The sequence below is a fragment of the Chlorocebus sabaeus genome, chromosome 11, assembly GCF_047675955.1.
Source record: "Chlorocebus sabaeus isolate Y175 chromosome 11, mChlSab1.0.hap1, whole genome shotgun sequence".
NCBI lineage: Eukaryota > Metazoa > Chordata > Mammalia > Primates > Cercopithecidae > Chlorocebus > Chlorocebus sabaeus.
The window spans coordinates 90,221,310-90,241,967 of NC_132914.1; the positions used below are offsets into that span (position 1 = coordinate 90,221,310).

A 20,658-nucleotide genomic window follows, 5' to 3' on the forward strand; every position below is an offset into this window, starting at 1 on the left:
TCAGAAAGTTCTCAAGATCCAAGTTAAAGCAAAAAAATCAGAAGATGCAGAACTAAAACGCAGATCTGATTTCTTTAACAATGCTTTCTCTCTTTTTTTTTTTTTTTTTAAAAAACAAGAGTCTTGCTCTGTCACCCAGGCTGGAGTATAGTGGCACGATCTCGGCTCACTGCTCTCTGCCTCCTGGGTTCAAGCAATTCTCCTGCCTCAGACGCCTGAGTAGCTGGGACTATAGACACATGCCACCACGTCCAGCTAATTTTTTTGTGTGTATTTTTAGTGGAAACGGGGTTTCACCATGTTGGCCAGGCTGTTCTCGAACTCCTGACCCCAAGTGATCCCCCCGCCTTAGCCTCCCAAGGTGCTGGGATTACAGGCATGAGCCACAGCGCCCAGCTGGCAATGCTCTCTTTTCTACACAAACTAAAACTACAGTGATTCAAGTGGTGCAAAAAAGACCAATGCAGCCCAAGTTATCAAGTCCCCATCACCTACCATTCAAACCAGTCATTACCATCCATCTCCAATACTTGATATGACACCATCAGAGGCACATTCTGAAGGGTTAAAGGTCTTTTCCCCCTGCACCATTTATCACTTAGCATTATCATTTATTAAAATCTAGGTGTTACTTTTATATCAAATTGCTTTTTGGATGAATTTGAAACATAGTAAAACACTGCGTAAAAAGAGATTTAAAGCACAAAAACTGACTCAATAATACTCATCAAAAAAATATATAAGGTACATGCTAGCATTATCCACACTTTACACATGAGGGAACCAAGGCATAGAGACTAAGTAAATTGCCCAAAGTCAGATGGGTAATAAAGGGAAGAAGGGATTTTAATTAGAGCAGTATGGCTCTTAATCACTAACCAATACTCCTTCTCTGTTAGACATCTCCACTGAAATGCCCCTCAATCACCCAAGATTCAAAACACCTCACTACATATTTGCCTCAAGATGTGAACATCCTGTACATCACTACTAAATGTTCAACCTAAATGCCAAATAAGGATGAATTCATAATGCTATATTCATCAAAATGATTATAAAAACTACATACAATGGAAAAATACACATGATTTAAATTATATATGAAAACTACTGATATAAGAAAAAAGACTAAAAAGAAATATTCCAAAATTCAAATCATGATTTCTCTAGTAAAACAGGAATCTTCATTTTTATGTTTTTCAGTTTTAGTTTTTGCTACTTTTTTTTTCAGAATTTTAGATCCACACTTGAATTGCTTTTATCTTGAAAAAAATGTTTTATGTTAAAGATAAGCAAACCTCCAGTTGAACAGACAGCATTCCTTTTTTTTTCCCTCATGCAGATACTTTGCACATTTATTTAGAGGCATATCTCATTTTATTGTGTGTCACTTTATTGCACTTTGCAGATGTGGTGCTTTTTAGATATTGAAAGTTTGTGTCAACTCTGCCGTCAAGCAAATCTATTGCTGCCATTTTTTCAAAAGCGTGTGCTCACTTTGTATCTCTGTGTCACATTTTGGTAATTCTCACAATATTTCAAGCTTTTTTATTACTATCATATCTGTTATGGTGACCTGTGATGAATGATCTTTGAAGTTACTGCAATTATTTTGGGGCACTACAACCCATACCCATATAAGATGGCAAACTTAATTGATAAATGTTGTATGTGTTCTGACTGCTCCACTCACTGGCCATTTCCCAGTCTCTCTCCCTTCTCCTTGAGCCTCCCTATTCCTTGAGACACAACCATATTAAAATTAGACCAATTAATAACCCTATAATGGCCTCTAAGTGTTCAAGTGAAAAGAAGAGTTGCTCATTTCTCACTTTAAATCAAAAGCTAGAAATGATTAAGCTTAATAAGGAAGGCATGTGGAAAGCTGAAACAGACCAAAGGCTAGGCCTGTGTGCCAAAGCCAAATGTGAATGCAAAGAGAAAGTTCCTGAGGAAATTAAAAGTGCTACTCCAGTGAACACTCAAATGATAAGAGCACAAATTGCTGAGAACATTTTAGTGACCTGCATAGAAGTTCAAACCAGCCAAAACATTCCCTTAAACTAAAGCCTAATTCAGAGAAAGGCCATCTCTTCAATTCTACGAAGGCTGACAGAGACGAGGAAGCTGCAGAAGACATGTTTGAAGGTAGCAGAGGTCGGTTCATGGGATTTAAGGAAAGAAGCTGTCTCCACAACATAAAAATGCAAAGTGAAGCAGCAAGTGATGATGAAGAAGCTGCAGCAAGTTATCCAGAAGATCTAGCTAAGATAACTGATGAAGATGTCTATGTTAACAGATTTTCAATTCAGGAAAAAACAGCCTTCTATTGGAAGAAGATGTCATCTAGAACTACTATGGCTGGAGAAAAGAAATCAATACTGGTCTTCCAAGCTTCGACTTCCAGGCTTCAAAGAACAGGGTAATTCTTGTTAGGGGTTAATGCAGCTGATGACTTTTAAGTTCAAGCCAATGATCATTTATACCGTTCTGAAATTCCTAGGACCCTTAAGAATTATGCTAATGCTACTCTGTGCTCTATAAATAGAACAAGAAAGCCTAATAGCACATCTGTTTACCACATGGATCACTGAATTTTTTTTTTTTTTTTTTGAGACAGAGTCTCACTGTGTTGTCCAGGCTGGAGTGCAATGGCCCGATCTCGGCTCACTGCAAGCTCCACCTCCCAGGTTCATGCCATTCCCCAGCCTCAGCCTCCTGCCTTAGAGTAGCTGGGACTACAGGCACCTGCCACCACACCCAGCTAATTTTTTTTTTTTTTTTTTTTTTTTGTATTTTTAGTAGAGACAGGGTTTCACCGTGTTAGCCAGGATGGTCTGGATCTCCTGACCTCATGATCCGCCCGCCTCAGCCTCCCAAAGTGCTGGGATTACAGGCATGAGCCACTGCACCTGTCCAGATCACTGAATATTTTAAGCCCACTATTAAGAGCTGTTACTGGAAAAAAAAAAAAATCCTTTCAAAAATATCGCTGTCTATTAACAAGTCACCTGGTCACCCAAGAGCTCTCCTGGAGGCATACAAGGAGTTTAATGTTGTTTTCATGCCTATTAATATAACATCCACTCTGAAGCCCATGGATCAAGGAGTAATTTTGACTTTCAAGTCTTATTATTTAAGAAATATATTTTGTAAGGCTATAACTACTATAGTGATTCCTCTGACAGAACTGGGCAGAGTGTGTGGAAAACCTTCTAAAAAGGTCACCACTCTAGATGTGATTAAGAACATTTGTGATTCATGGGAAGAAGTCAAAATATCAACACTAACAAGAGTTTAGAAGTTGATTCCGACCTTCATAATGACTGTGAGGGGTTCAAGATTCCAGTAGAGCAGATACGGTGGAATCAGCAAGAAAACTAGAATTAAAAGTGGAGCCGGAAGATGTGACTGATAATTTTCTTTCTTTTTTCCTCAAGACAGAGTCTCACTCTGTCACCAGGCTGGAGTGCAGTGGCGTGATCTCAGCTCACTGCAACCTCCGCCTCCCGGGTTCAAGCGATTCTCCTGCCTCAGCCTCCTGAGTAGCTGGGACTACAGGTGCATGCCACCATGCCAAGCTAATTTTTGTATTTTTAGCAGGGACGGGGTTTCACCATGTTGGCCAGGATGGTCTCGATCTCTTGACCTCGTGATCCGCCCACTTCGGCCTCCCAAAGTGCTAGGATTACAAGTGTGAGCCACCGCGCCCAGCATGACTGATAATTTTCATGACAAAACTTTAATGGAGGAGGAATGGCTTCTTAGGGATGAGCAAAGAAGGTGGTTTCTTGAGATGAAATCTACTACTGGAGAAGATGCTGTGAATACTGTTAAAATGACAATCAAGAATTTAGAATATTCCATAAATTTAGCTGATAAAGCATCAGCAGCTTTTGGGAGGACTGACTCAAGTTTTGAAGGAAGTTCTATTGTGGGTAAGATGCTATCAAACAGAATGCTACAGGGAAATTTTTCATGAAAGGAAGAGTTAATCAAAGCAAAGCAGCAAACTTCACTGTTATTCTAAGAAACTGCCACAACTCCAACCTGACCAACATGGTGAAACTCCGTCTCTACTAAAAATACAAAAATTAGCCATGCGTGGTGGTGCACGCCTGTAATCCCAGCTACTCAGGAGGCTGAAGCAGGAGAATCGCTTGAATCTGAGAGGCGGAGGTTGCAGTGAGATTGCACCACTGAAAGAAAATTAAAAAAGGAAAAAAAAGAAATTGACACAGCCATCCCAACCTTCAGAAATCTCCACCCTGGTCAGTCAGCAGCTATCAGTATAGAGGCAAAACCTTCCACAAGCAAAAAGATTATGACTAGCTGGGCAAGGTGGCCCACATCTGTAATCCTAATGCTTTGGGAGGCCAAAGCAGGAGGATCGCTTGAGACTAGGCATTTGAGACCACTCTGGGCAACATAATGAGACCCCATCTCTACCAAAAAAAATACAAAAATTAGCAAGGTGTGGTGGCATGCACCTGTAGTCCCAGCTACTAATGAGGCAGGAGAATAGGGTCTGGAGGCAGGGAACCTAAGGCTGTTTCACAGAGACTTCCTAGAACTAAATTGAAAGGAAAACCCTAACTTTCCACACCTAAGTAACAAAAGGACCAGAGGCTTTTCTGCACGGCAGATGGGAAATTGGCTATCCACAACAAATCAGATTGCAGGCAACTCTTCATTTGCATAGAAGTATAACTGTGTAGCTTCACCCTAGGCTGATTGGTTGCAAAAGGCAACCAATTGCCTTTTGCAACCAATCAGATGTTTGCACAGGAGTGTGACCTCTGTAATTTTACTTCAGCCTCTGGTTGGCTGCTTTCTGCAACCAACCAGACTGATTGTGGGCTACTACTTCATTTACATGAGGTGAGCGTGAAGTGGCTAATGGGAAACGTCCAGGGAGTATTTGGACCCAAGAAGATTCTGCATCCAGGCCCTTGAGCCACTGCTCAGGCCCACTCCCACACTGTGGAGTGTACTTTTGTTTTCAGTAAATCTCTGCTTTTGTTCCTTTGTTGCTTCATTCTTTCTTTGCTTTGCTGGGCATTTTGTCCAATTCTTTATTCAAAACGCCAAGAACCTGGACAACTTGCAGTCACAACCCTCTACCAGTGACACTAGGAAGGCTGAGGTGGGAGGATCACTTAAGCCCAGGAATTCAAAAATACAGTGAGCTATGATCACACAACTGCACTATAGACTGGGTGACAGAGCGAGACTCTGTCTCATCAAAGAAAAAAGATTACAAATCACTGAAGGCTCAAACGATTGTTAGCATTTTACAGCAATAAAATATTTTTTAATTAAGGTATCTACTTAATTAGACATAATGTTATTGTACACTTAATAGACTACAATATGCTGTGAATATAATTTTTATATGCACTGTGAAACCAAAGAATTTATGTGACTCATTTTGTTGCAATACTTGTTTCATTGCAGTGATCTAGAACCAAGCCCGCAATATCTCCGAGATATGCCTATATACAAGTATGCCTATATACTTGTATAGTTTTTATATAAATTGGGAAACTAGAACAAATACAAAATAACAACCAGTAATTAAAGCTACAGAGAAACACCCCAACTCTTCTTAAACATACTTCCTCAAAGAAGGGTATAAGATTAAACTTTTATTTCATATTCTGGATAGAGTATTAACCTAGCATGCCATGACAAGGTGGAAATAAAATGATCTTGAACCTTTTTTATTTTTATTTTTATTTTTATTATTATTATTATACTTTAAGTTCTAGGGTACATGTGCATAACGTGCAGGTTTGTTACATACGTATACTTGTGCCATGTTGGTGTGCTGCACCCATCAACTCGTCAGCACCCATCAACTCGTCATTTACATCAGGTATAACTCCCAATGCAATCCCTCTTCCCTCCCCCCTCCCCATGATAGGCCCTGGTGTGTGATGTTCCCCTTCCCGAGTCCAAGTGATCTCATTGTTCAGTTCCCACCTATGGGTGAGAACATGCGGTGTTTGGTTTTCTGTTCTTGTGATAGTTTGCTAAGAATGATGGTTTCCAGCTGCATCCATGTCCCTACAAAGGACACAAACTCGTCCTTTTTTATGGCTGCATAGTATTCCATATGTGCCACATTTTCATAATCCAGTCTGTCACTGATGGACATTTGAGTTGATTCCAAGTCTTTGCTATTGTGAATAGTGCCGCAATAAACATACGTGTGCATGTGTCTTTATAGCAGCATGATTTATAATCCTTTGGGTATATACCCAGCAATGGGATGGCTGGGTCATATGGTACATCTAGTTCTAGATCCTTGAGGAATCGCCATACTGTTTTCCACAATGGTTGAACTAGTTTACAATCCCACCAACAGTGTAAAAGTGTTCCTATTTCTCCACATCCTCTCCAGCACCTGTTGTTTCCTGACTTTTTAATGATTGCCATTCTAACTGGTATGAGATGGTATCTCATTGTGGTTTTGATTTGCATTTCTCTGATGGCCAGTGATGATGAGCATTTTTTCATGTGTCTGTTGGCTGTATGAATGTCTTCTTTTGAGAAATGTCTGTTCATATCCTTTGCCCACTTTTGGATGGGGTTGTTTTTTTTTTCTTGTAAATTTGTTTGAGTTCTTTGTAGGTTCTGGATGTCAGCCCTTTGTCAGATGAGTAGATTGCAAAAATTTTCTCCCATTCTGTAGGTTGCCTGTTCACTCTGATGGTAGTTTCTTTTGCTGTGCAGAAACTCTTTAGTTTAATTAGATCCCATTTGTCAATTTTGGCTTTTGTTGCCGTTGCTTTTGGTGTTTTAGACATGAAGTCTTTGCCCATGCCTATGTCCTGAATGGTACTACCTAGGTTTTCTTCTAGGGTTTTTATGGTATTAGGTCTAACATTTAAGTCTCTAATCCATCTTGAATTGATTTTCGTATAAGGAGTAAGGAAAGGATCCAGTTTCAGCTTTCTACTTATGGCTAGCCAATTTTCCCAGCACCATTTATTAAATAGGGAATCCTTTCCCCATTTCTTGTTTTTCTGAGGTTTGTCAAAGATCAGATGGCTGTAGATGTGTGGTATTATTTCTGAGGACTCTGTTCTGTTCTATTGGTCTATATCTCTGTTTTGGTACCAGTACCATGCTGTTTTGGTTACCGTAGCCTTGTAGTATAGTTTGAAGTCAGGTAGCGTGATGCCTCCATCTTTGTTCTTTTGACTTAGGATTGTCTTGGCAACGCGGGCTCTTTTTTGGTTCCATATGAACCTTTTTTAAAATACTTATGTTCTTTAGGATTCTCAAAAGAACTCAGGGTTCTGTGAGGTTCTGTCAACTAAAGATGACAAAGAAGGTATAGCTGGGTGAAATGGCTCACGTCTGTAATCCCAGCACTTTGGGAGGCTGAGGTGGGTGGATCACTTCAGGTTAGGAGTTCGAGACCAGCCTGGCCAATATGGTAAAACCCCGTCTCTACTAAAAATACAAACATTAGCTGGGTATGGTGGTGCACACCCGTAATCCCAGCTATTCGGGAGGCTGAGGCAGGAGAATTGCTTGAACCTGGGAGGCAGAGGTTGCAGTGAGCCGAGATCGTGCCACCTCACTCCAGCCTAAGTGACAGAGCGAGATTCCATCTCAAAAAAAAAAAAAAAAAGGAACATTACTTGTGTAACTATGTCTTTTTTTTTTTTTTCTTTCTTAGAGACAGGTCTCACGACGCTGCCCAGGCTGGTCTTGGAACTCCCAGGCTCAAGTGATCCTCCACCCACTTCATCCTCCCAAAGTGCTGAGATTACAGGTAAGAGCCCCTGCACCCAGCCTATGTTTCAATGAAGATGGTTAGAGAACATCAGAGGCACAGTTCAGAAAGAGACAGGCACTTTACTAATGAGGAAAAAAAAAAAAAAAAAAAAAAAAAAAAAAAAAAAAACAGAAACATTGTTAAGAGATGGAGGAGGCAACAACTATCCTGTCCAAGAATAGTAGCAACCACCACACCAAGGCTTATCAAAAACAAGTAGAAAGTGGCAGAATTTCAATAAAGTACTAAAGATGAAGAATGCAAAATGAATCTCTGGCCAAAGGTAAAAAAAAAAAAAAAAAATGAGAAGAGCTGGATATGAGGAGTCTCCATTTGGTTGTCAGTATCAGGAGACACTACCCAAAATGATGAAATTGTAAGGCTTTCATCCTCAGAGAAGTCAGAGAAGGTTAAGCCAACCAATACATGAGTGAAATAAACATGAATTTTAGATACCACCTATCTAGATCAAATCCCACTTCAGCCTAACTTCAATTTGCTACAGACTTTAGAGAGGTTGCACTTTATTGCCAGGTCTCGGAACCTGAGCACTACCTCCTGCCTCAGCATGGTTGCTGACCCTTCTTCTGGGAAGTTTCCACTTTCTAGACAAGCAGACAAAGCTTGTGAAATAATCAAAGCAGTGATGCCAAGGATGTCATGGCAGAAGGCCTGGGTTCCTGAGCCACTGAGAGCTCACAGGGCTGGATTTGACATTCCTGATGCATTACACAGGCACATTCATCCTGCTGACACTGTAATCTGTCCTCATTGGGAAAGTCCGGATCATCTTCCTGGGCACTGAACAGGGTCAGCTTTTAATCTAGTCTCTTCACTTTGTGGTGGGACCAAAGGTGCTGAAGAATTAGGGGAAAGGGAGTAGTGGGTCTCTATTTTCTCCTTCCTCTTGCTCGGTCTCATTTTCTTTGTCCTTACAATCTTCCTAAAATGCCTATGCTTTTTTGGAAGTTGATCTAGCTTTCTTTTCTGGACTGGAGGCACAGCAGGATATTGTGAAACCTCAGCCACATAACTCTTGCATGTCTCCTCCAATGGCTGTGATAATGATTCCAAACTTTTCTTCAGAGGGTCATTCTCCCTTGGGTGGAATTTATCTTCTGCATCTTGAGTATTTGGTGATAGGTTCAAGTGGTTTTTTTTTTTGTTTTTTTGTTTTCTTGTTTTTGAGACAGAGTGTCGCACTGTCTCCCAGGCTGGAGTGCAGTGGCGCGATCTCGGCTCACTGCAAGCTCCAACTCCCAGGACCACACCATTCTCCTGCCTCCGCCACCCGAGTAGCTGGGACTACAGGCGCCCACTGGCTAATTTTTGTATTTTTAGTAGAGAGAGGGTTTCACCGTGTTAGCCAGGATGGTCTCGATCTCCTGACCTCGTGATCCACCCGCCTCAGCCTCCCAAAGTGCTGGGATTACAGGTATGAGCCACGGCGCCCGGCCCAGGTTCAAGTCTTTAGTGACATGTTTGGGCGATTGGAGATTCCTAAATTCTGTCACTGAGGTTTTTTTTTTTTTTTTTTTTTTTAACCTACTATGCTGATCCCAGCCAGCTTTGCAGAAACAAGGAATCACAACAAAAGGGACCAAAAGTCATATGATTTTTTTAAAAAGGTAGTTAACACCCTGACTGTTTCCAATGATGTATCCTTAGCTATCACAGATACAGGAGGAATACTGATCTCAGATTTCTCCCCTCGACTTATCTAAACGCATTCAAGGGCTTTCAGAAAAAAAAATCCTCAAGTTCTTCTCAGCCTAGGGAATCTCAGATTTCCTGGTACAGTATGGAGGAGCAGGCCTGTGTCCACAGTCCCTTTAAATTTTCCCAAAATCTAACATTCTAAAACTGTCTAAATTTATCCAGAGTATGTTTTTACTGTGTTCATTTAATGCCCACAAAATTTTCCTGGTTTCATATCAGCTACAGTCCTGCCAACACCAAAGCAAGATTCATTCCCAAAATAATATAATTGAGACATGAATTTATAAATAAATAAAAGCCAGTTCTGGATTTAATGATACATTCATGGATGTGGCAAAAAGTAAATGGCGAAAACGTTTTAAAAGAGCACTTAAATTTTTTGTTTTTGTTTTGTTTTGTTTTGTTTTGTTTGAGACAGTCTCGCTCTGTTACCCAGGCTGGAGTACAACAGCATGATCTCGGCTCACTGCCATCTCTGCCTCCCAGGTTCAAGTGATTCTCCTGCCTCAGCCTCCCCAGTAGCTGGAATTACAGGCACACGCCACCATGCCCAGCTAATTTTTATATTTTTAGTAGAGACGGGGTTTCACCATGTTGGCCAGGCTGATCTTGAACTCCTGACCTCAATTGATCCACCTGCCTCAGTCTCCCAAAGTGCTGGGATTACAGGCGTGAGCCAACATGTCCAGGCTAAATTGGATATTTAATATAAAGAACTGTTCTATAAAACTAGAAATTCATTTTTGATTCATTAACATTTCAATAGCTTCACACTACGATGGTATTAAGAATAATGAAAGATACTGGAAACAGGAAGTTATACTTCCAAAGAACTGTATTTTCCCCATTTCTGTTTCCTTTATTTTTCCAGATGCCAGATGGCTTTTCACTAAGGTTTTTCTTGACTGAGAGGAAGTAATTCAAAGACATATTGTACTTTTTTTTATTTTTGTAAAGATGAAGTCTCCGTATGTTGCCTAGGCTCATCTCGAACTTACGGGCTCCAGTGATTCTCCTGCCTCAGCCTCCCAAAATGCTGGGATTACAGGTGTGAGCCACCATGGCCACCTGAAATAAGGTACATAATCCTATTATCACCACCAAAAATACCCTTTCTCAAATTTGCCTAAAATAATCCTGGTAAATATACCTAAGTAAAGCCCAAGAGGCACAGGGAGTAAACGGAGAAAAAAACAAGGAAACCCTCACAAGATAGGGGTTTTTGATGCCCATATTTTAAGTATACTCCTCATGATTGCTGTTAAATTATCTAAGAACTTCTTGTTCTTTTTTTTTTTTCAGACGGAGTTTCACTCTTGTTGCCCAAGCAGGAGTGCAATGGCACGATCTCGGCTCATTGCAACCTCTGCCTCCCAGATTCAGGCGATTCTCCTGCCTCAGCCTCCCAAGTAGCTGGGACTACAGGTGCACGCCACCATGCCCGGCTAATTTTTTGTATTTTTAGTAGAAACGGGGTTTTTCCATGTTGGTCAGTCTGGTCTCAAACTCCTGACCTCAGATGATCCGCCCACCTCAGCCTCCCAAAGTGCTGGGATTACAGGTGTGAGCCATTGCGCCCAGCCTTCATTCTTGTTCTATTTTTAAACCACTAAAATTCCTTTATTTCAATGAGAAGCCCAAAAACAATAAAATTAACTCTAAATAAACAATATAAAGCATTCTGAGTTTTTCACTTATAAAAGTTTTATTTTGCAAAAAGAATGGGATTGGAATGATTTATGCTAAAAATTTAAAGTGATAGGCTGGGCACAATGATTCACATCTGTAATCTACCACTTTGGGAGGTCGAGGTGGGAGGATCACGTCAGCCCAGGAAGTCAACACTGCAGTGAACTGTGATTATGCCACTTTACTCCAGCCTGGGCAACAGAGTAAGACCTTGTCTCCAAAAAAAAAAAAAGAATTTCAAATATTATTAAGATGGAACCAATCTTAAAAACAAGGTAAGTATCACAATGGACCAAAAATAAAATGGAAACATAGAGTATCCAGGATTCTGGAACGTAAAACAGGTAGAGGCAGCTAAGTTCAGTAATAAGAACCAAAATCGCCCTGGATGTGCAAGGTAACAAGAAGCCAGGCCCACTGTGAAAACTTAGTAATCGGGGCGAGGCAACTATCTCTTGCAATGAATACAAACTCTTTAAAAAGCTGTAAATCCGGCCAGGTGCGATGGCTCACGCCTATAATCCCAGCAAATTGGGAGGCCGAGGTGGGCATAACACGAGGTCAAGAGTTCGAGACCAGCCTGGCCAACAGGGTGAAACCCCGTCCCTACTAAAAATACAAAAATAGCTGGGCGTGGTTGTGGGTACCTGTAATCTGAGCTACTCGGGAGGCTGAGGCAGTAGAATCATTTGAACCTGGGAGGCAGAGGTTGCAGTGAGCCAAGACTGTGCCACTGCACTCCAGCCTGGGCAACGGTGCAAAATTCTGTCTCAAAAAAAAAAAAGCTGTAAATCCTGCCATGCACTGTTTAGGCCCAAAATCTGGGCAGAGCTTTTCCAGGTAGAGATGAGAGGGCATTCCAACCAAAGCATTATTTGTAACAGCTTATAAATCATAAGCAACCTATATGTTAAAATGAAGAAACTGTTAACTAAACTATGACGTAACTGTTCAATAGTCTTGACAATTAATGGGATAAGTGTGTAGGTTATAAAGTATGAAGGTTATGTAGAAAAATGAGAATGCAGTCAGAAGCGGTGGCTCATGCCTACAATCCCAGCACTTTGGGAGGCAGAGGCAGGCAGATTACCTGAGGTCGGGAATTCGAGACCAGCCTGACCAACATGGAGAAACCCTGTCTCTACTAAAATATAAAAATTAGCCGGGCATGCTGGCAGGTGCCTGTAGTCTCAGCTACTTGGGAGGCTGAGGCAGAAGAATCACTTGAACCCGGGAGGTGGAGGTTGCAGTGAGCCAAGATATTACCATTGCACTCCAGCCTGGGCAACAAGGGCAAAACTCCATCTCAAAAAAAAAAAGAAAAATGAGAATGCATATGATATATGATATAGCTACTATGAGAAATAAAAAAAAGAAAAAACAAAAAAAAAGAAAGAAAAGAATGTATATGATATAAATCCTGAATTTGCCAAAGAGGTAAATACAACATTGGAATATATTATGACTTCAATTACATAAAAATATACACACAAAAAAAGATTAAAAGGTAATCATATAAAATCAATGAGTTTCATGTTAGGGTGATTTTTTTGTTGTTACTTTTCCCCCTTATATTACTGAAAAGATGAGATTTGTGTTAAGATGATTTTATTAACCACCCAGCTACTTCCACCCATAATTTTTTGTTAGTGTTGTCATATTACTTTTTAAAGTTTTCTTTTTTTTTTTTTTTTGAGATGGAGTTTCTCTCTTGTTGCCCAGGCTGGAGTGCAATGGTGCGAACTTGGCTCACCGCAACCTCTGCCTCCCGGGTTCAAGCGATTCTCCTGCCTCAGCCTCCTGAGTAGCTGAGATTACAGGCATGCACCACCACCCTGGCTAATTTTGTATTTTTAGTAGAGACAGGGTTTCTCCATGTTGGTCAGGCTGGTCTTGAACTCCTGACCTCAGGTGATCCGCCCACCTCGGCCTCCCATAGTGCTGGTATTACAGGCATGAGCCACCGCGCCCGGCCAAAAGTTTTCTGATTTTTAAAAACCTATTTGGGCTTGACAAGAAGATCCAGAGAATTCTAATTATCAAACACTTATCATTAATGTTTAAGTAGCTACAACCAAACAGACCAACTAAAGGAAAACCAGCTACAACAAAACTATTTCTCTATTCACTATACTACTGAACAAATGTTTGAGTTTTCCACACCAATTCTCTGCAGACACCAACCGTTATGTCCTACAATTTAATTGAATTCTGACACTTATCTGGAATTAGCAGAGACCTCACAGACTAAGGGACCAATCTCTTAAGACTGCCCTCCCCTTCTAACGCCAATAGCAAATAAAAGGTCCACAGGTTACCCACACTTTTGTCTACCTTGGCTACTTATGGGGAACTCTCACAACTCCCCTCCTCAGGTTTGATAATTTGCTACAGCAGCTCAAAGAACTCAGGGAAACATTTTACTTATATTTACTTTAAAAGATATCTTAAAGGATACAAATAGCCAGATGAAGCAGTATGTTAGGGAAGGTCTGGAGGGGTCCCAAGCACAGGAGCTTCTGTCCCCATGAATTTAGAGATATGTCACCTTCCCAGCACATAAATGCATTTGACAACTAGGCAGATCTCCAAAACCATTGTTTAAGGTTTTTACAGAGGTTCCATTATGTAAGCATGATTGATTAAGTCATTGGCCATTGGTGATTAACTCAATCTCTAGCCCCTCTCTATTCCTGAAGGTCAGAGGGTAGGGCTGAAAGTTCCATATCCTTAATCTTGTGGCTAGTGTCTATGGCAACCAGTCCCCAACCTGAAGCTATCTAGGGACCCATCAATATCACCTTATTAGCATAAACTCAGCTATTGCCAAAAGGTACTTATTATGAATGACAAATGACACTCCTTTCACCTCCACCACTCAAGGAATTCCAGAAGTTTTAGGAGTCCATGCCAGAAACAAGAAAAAAAAACAAATATATATTTCTTATTATAACACATTATATTAATATTTGAAATTATGAAAAAAATACATAGTATTCAAAGTATTTACTTCAAATAAGAACAGATGTTGGCTGGGTACGGTAGCTCACACCTGTAATCCCAACAATGGGAGGCCAAAGCGTGCGGATCATTTGAGGTCAGGTGTTAGAGATCAGCTAGCCAACTTGGTAAAACCCCATCTCTACTAAAAGTACACACACAAAAAAAAAAAAATAGCTGAGCGTGGTGGCACACATCTGTAATTCCAGCTACTGGGGAGCCCAGGGCAGGAGAATCACTTGAACCCAGGAGATGGAGGTTGCAGTGAGCCGACATCATGCCACTGCACTCCAGCTTGGGTGACAGAGAGACTCTGTCTCAAAAAAAAAAAAAAAAAAAGAACAAATGTCTGCAATAAATAGGATATCCCAGATTGCTGGTAAAAAACAAATTCATACTACAAGATCAGTATAAAACAGCATTAATCTCTGCAAAAAACTATCAAAGAAGCAAACACAAATGTGAGAAAGAACAGCACTTTACTGGGAGAAAAATTGTTATTGTTTACTACATGAAATATCTTAAAAAGAAATATCACTGTCACAGAAGTTTTAACAACCTACAACTTTTTTGAAATAAATGATTTATCTATTGCAGACTAGTTGTTTACTGAGTATAATTTAGATATACTTCTTTTTTTTTTTTTTAAATAGGCAAAATCTCACTCTGTGACCCTGGCTGAAGTGCAGTGACACAATCATGGCTCATCATAGCCTCGAATTTCCTGGGCTCAAGCCATCCTCCTGCCCCAGCCTACTGAGTAGCTAGGACTACAGATGAGTGCCACCACACCTGACTAATCTTCTTTTCTTTTTTTCTTTTTTTTTTTTTTTCTGAGACAGGGTCTTACTCTGTCAACTAGGTTGGAGTGCAGGGGTGCAATCTCAGCTCATTGCAACCTCTGCCTCCTGGGGTTCAAGACATCCTCCCACCTCAGCCTCCTGAGTAGCTGGGACTATAGGCACATGCCACCACACCCGACTAATTTTTGTGTTTTTTTATACAGATGGAGTTTTGCCATGTTGCCCAGGCTGGTCTCAAATTCTTGGGTGCAAGCAATCCACCTGCCTCAGCTTCCCAAAGGGCTGAGATTACAGGCATGAGTCACCATGTCCGGCTCTGGCTAATTTTCTTTAAGCAAAATTATTTCTAAAACTGGAAAGGATACAAGTATTAGAAATTAAATAATTAAATTAAATAATATACAACTCAAAATCTTGGGGATTTATAAGATATCTATAAGGATTTCTTATAAAATGTAACTTTTGGGGCCGAGTACGGGGGCTCACGTCTGTAATCCCAGCACTCTGGGAGGCCAAGGCGGGCGGATCACGAGGTCAGGAGATCAAGATCATCCTGACTAACACGGTGAAACCCCGTCTCTACTAAAAACACAAAAAAAGTTAGCTGGGCGTGGTGGTGGGCGCCTGTAGCTACTGGGGAGGCTGAGGCAGGAGAATGGCGTGAACCCGGGAGATGGAGCTTGCAGTGAACCGAGATCACGACACTGCACTCCAGCCTGGGTGACAGAGTTAGACTCTGTCTTCAAATAAAAATAAAAATAAAAAATAAAATAAAATGTAACTTTCAACACTGATTTTGTTACTCTATTTCATCCTCATCCCACCATAAAAATTAATTAGAAAGATTTTCACAAATTCAAAAAGTTTGAAAAGCCATTTACTATATGCAGACCTTAAGAGCAATGCTTTAAATACATTATGCAAGCCTTATACTAAATGCGTAGACAAAGGGCTCTCACTAACCTTTTTCTACTATTAGGAGCTAAAAACATAACATATAGACAAAGCAAGAAGGTATCTTTGCAAAAAACACATACTATTTCACGAAAAAAAAACATTCATGTAAAGTAACTGAGGGGTTCCCAGGGAGTTTTCATACTTGACCTCTTAGCTTATCACATAGTTTAGGTAAATTCATTTACTCCCTAAATTTTCATTATCACCATTGCTGACAATAATAAAAACACTAACTCTAATCCAGACCTTTGCTGAGTTTCCAATTCATATTTTCCCGTCTTGCCAAATATATCTAATTGAATGCCTTGAGAGCACCACAAAGTCAGCTTATTCAAAACCAAATTCATTTATCTTTGCTCAACCCTTTCACCCATCTGCATTCTCCATCTCAGATTACAGAACCAACACACACTCATTTTGCCTAAATCCAAGGCATCACTCTTACTCGTCTCTATTCCTTAACCTTCACATCCAATCACCAAGTTAATTCAACTGCCCACATACATTTTGAATCTATCCCCCTTTCTCCATCTCCTTGGCCACTACCTTAATTCATGTTGCCATCATCTCTCACTTGGATTATAAAAGAAACCTAATATAGCACTCCATACTTCTACATCCACATTTCTAGTTGTTTACTAAGAAATCAAGTAATGGATGTCTCAAAGCATTGTAACCAAACCAAACTCTTCATTCATCTCAACACTTTACCATCCTAGGAAAAAGTTTACTTTCCTCACTATGTTCTCCAGCTTAGTCAATAATATCCTCATTTATCAAGAACTTCAGTTAAAACCTAAATGAACTATTAGCCAGGCATGGTGGTGGGCACCTGTAATCCCAGCTACTTGGGAGGCTGAGGCAGGAGAATCACTTGAACCTAGGAGGTGGAAGTTGTAATGCAATGAGATCATACCACTGCACTCCAGCCTGGGTGACATAGTGAGACTGTCTCAAAACAAACAAACAAACAAACAAAAATTAAAACCTAAATGAACTAAAACAGATATTTGCACACCAATGTTCATAGCAGGATTATTCACAATAGCTAAAACATGTGAATAACCCAATGTCCGCCAATGGATGAATGGATAAACAAAATGTAGTATAAACATCCACAATGAAATATTATTCAGCCTTTAAAAGGAAGAAAATTCTGATAACATGCTGCAACATGAATGAAGCTAGAAATAATTATGCTAAGTGAAATAAACCAGACACAAAAGGATCACTATCGTATAATTCCACTTACATGAGGTACCTAGAACAATTAAATTCATAGTGACAGGAAGTGGAATTGTGGTTACAGTGGGTTCAGGGGACGGGAGGAATGAAGTTATTGTTTTATGAATATGGAGTTTAGTTGTTATGATTGCACAACATTGTGAATACATTTAATGCCACTGGACTGTACACTTAACAATGGTAAAAATTGTATCTTTTAAATTATGTATATTTTGTCACAACTTTAATTTTTAATAAAATTTTTAAAACCTAAATAAGTATTATATTGCAGGCATTACCAAACAGACAAAATAATTATTTTAAGTATTTAAGAACATAGAGTTTTTACTACATATCCTTTTGGGTTATAGCACAAAGCCAAAAAAACACTGCTAAAAAAAAGAAACAGTAAAATTAATTCAATAATTTTAGCCATAAGATTCACATTGTTAATTTTAAAGCTATTTATGCATATTTTAACAAAAACATTTGCTAATGTTAAGAACCAAGATATTCAGTATAAGAAAAAATGATATAAATACAGAATCAAATAAATAAAAAACCATTTTATATCTTAAATTTAAATTATTATTTTGGTTTTTGTTTCTTTTTTTTTCTGAGACAGAGTCTCACTCTCTCACCCAAGCTTGAGTGCAGTGGCACAATCTCAGCTCACTGCAACCTCCGCCTCCCAAGTTCAAGCAATTCTCCTGCCTCAGCCTCCTGAGTAGCTAGGATTACGGGAGTGCACCCAGCTAATTAGTGGAGACGGGGTTTTACCATGTTGGCCAGGCTGGTCTCAAACTCCTGACCTGTGATCTGCCTGCCTCGGCCTCCCAAAGTGCTAGGATTACAGGCATGAGCCACCACGCCTGGCCTTGCTTCTTAACAATAATTCTTACCATTCAAAAGCTTAAAAGCAAAGACAACCCAAAAGCAAAGTGCACCCTCAGTGCTTATACTATGGTCTCTAACCATCACTCTCCACTCAAAGGAATTTTCTAGAGAAATGGCTGATTCCAGACATGGGAGAGGGAATTTACAAGATAAATCTGAAACATATTATTGTGCCAAAAAGCAAGGAAGCTTTTTGAACACAAATAAGGTCCTGTCAAAATGACAAACGTCACCTTGAAGGTACTCCCAGTAGCTACAGCTGAGATCATTTTCACATCAGCAAAAAACATTGACTGTAACTGACAGAAACACACTAATTATAGGTAAATCCATGAGTTCATAATATAAAAATCCAGGAGTTAGTCAACTAATCTTTGACAATGGAACAAAGGCAATACAACAAGAAAAGATAGTTGCTATTGCTTGAATGTCCCCACCAAAACTCATGTTGAAATTTAATTGCAAATGTAATGGTATTGAGAAGTGAGGCCTTTAAAAGGTGACTAGGTCATGGGAGTTCCACCCTCATGAATGGATTGCCATTATTGTGAACATGGATCAGTTATCACGGGAATGGCTTTGTTACAAAAACAAGCTCGCAGCCAAGCATGGTGGCTCTCACCTGTAATCCCAGTACTTTGAGAGGCAGAGGCAAGCAGATTACCTGAGTTCGGGAGTTTGAGACCAGCCTGACCAACATGGAGAAACCCCGTCTCTACTAAAAATACAAAATTAGCTGGATGTGGTGGTGCATGCCTGTAATTCCAGCTACTCGGGAGGCTGAAGCAGGAGAATCGCTTCAATCCGAGAGGTGGAGGTTGCAGTGAGCTGAGATGGCGCCACTGCACTCCAGCCTGGGTAACAAGAGCAAAATTTGTCTCAAAAAAAGAAAAACAAAATAAGCTCTCCATCACACCTGCTCTCTTGCCCTTCCTATTTGCTATGAGATGACATAGCAGACAGGATCTCAGAGAAAGGTGCTATGTGCTTAGACTCCCCAGCATCTAGAACTGTGAGCCAAATAAGCTTCGTTATAAATTACCTAGTATGTGGGATTCTGTAATAGTAGCAAAAAAAGAAAAAAGAAAAAAAAAAATGGGTTAAGACAATAGTCTTTTCAACAAATGGTAATGGAACAATTGGATATTCACATGCAAAAAAAAAAAAATCTAAATACAGACCTTATATTCTTCATAAAAACTAACTCAAGGGTAGACACGGTGGCTCATGGCTACAATCCCAGCAATTTGGGGGGCTGAGGTAGGAGGATCACTGGAGTCCAGGAGCCCAAGACCAGCCTGGGCAACATGGTGAGACCCGTCTTAATAAATTTAGGCTAGGTGCAGTGGCTCACACCTGTAATCCCAGCACTTTGAGGCTGAGAAGGGTAGATCACCTGAGGTCAGGAGTTTGAGACCAGCCTGGCCAATGTGGAGAAACCCTGTCTCTGCTAAAAATACAAAAATTAGCTAGGTGTGGTGGCAGGCACCTGTAATCCCAGCTACTCAAGAGGCTGAAGCAGGAAAATCACTTGAATCCAAAAGGTGGAGGTTGCAGTGAGCCAAGATCACGTCACTGCACTCCAGCCTGGGCAACAGAGCAAGATTCCATCTCAAAAATAAATAATTACATTTTAATTTTAATTTTAAAAAATTAACTCAAGGCCAGGTGCAGTGGCTCACGCCTGTAATCCCAACACTTTGGGAGGCCAAGGCAGGCAGATCATGAGGTCAGGAGTTTGAGACCAGTCTGACCAACATGGTGAAACCCATCTCCACTAAAAATACAAAAATTAGCCAGGCATGGTGGTGCGCGCCTGTAATCCCAGCTACTCAGGAGGCTAAGGCAGAAGAATCACTTGAACTCGTGAGGCGGAGGTTGCAGTGGGCCAAGATCATGCCACTGCACTATAGCCTGGGCAACAGAGCAAGATTCCGTCTCAAAAAAAAAAAAAAATTAACTCAAAATGGATCACAAACCTAAAGGTAAAACACAAAACTATAAACCCTAGAAGATAACATAGGAGAAAAAGACTGTGGTTTGTCCATTATTTTTTTAGGTAGAACACCAAAGGCGCAATCCATGAAAGAATTAATAAGCTGGACTTCATTAAAATTAAAAATGTCAGCTCTTCAAAAGACATTGTCAAGAATAAAAAGACAACTCATAGACTGGAGAAAAATATTTACAAAAGACAAACCTGATAATGGACTATTATCCAAAATATACAAACAACTCTTTAAATTTATTTGTAAAAAAATAAATAATCTAATTAAAAACTAAGGCAAAGACTTTTAATAGACAGACATCTTACAAAAGAAGATATACAGATGGCAAATATGCGTATGAAAAGTTGCTCCACAGCATACACCATCAGGGTAATGCAGATTAAAACAATGGGATACCACAATACACCTAGCAGAATGGCCAAAATCCAGAACACTACCACCATCAAATGCTGACAAGGATGTGGAGAAACAGGAACAGGAATTCATTGCTGGTGGAAATACAAAATGGTACAGCTACTTTGGAAGACAGTTTGGTAGTTCCTTTCAAAAGCAAACATACTCTTACTAT

General features: G+C 40.1%; 1 protein-coding gene across 1 annotated transcript in view; it reads right to left on the reverse strand.

The window, feature by feature from the left end:
• EEA1 (early endosome antigen 1) overlaps positions 1-20,658 on the reverse strand; it is a 155,436-nt gene that overhangs the window by 118,203 nt on the left and 16,575 nt on the right. The window lies entirely within an intron of this gene.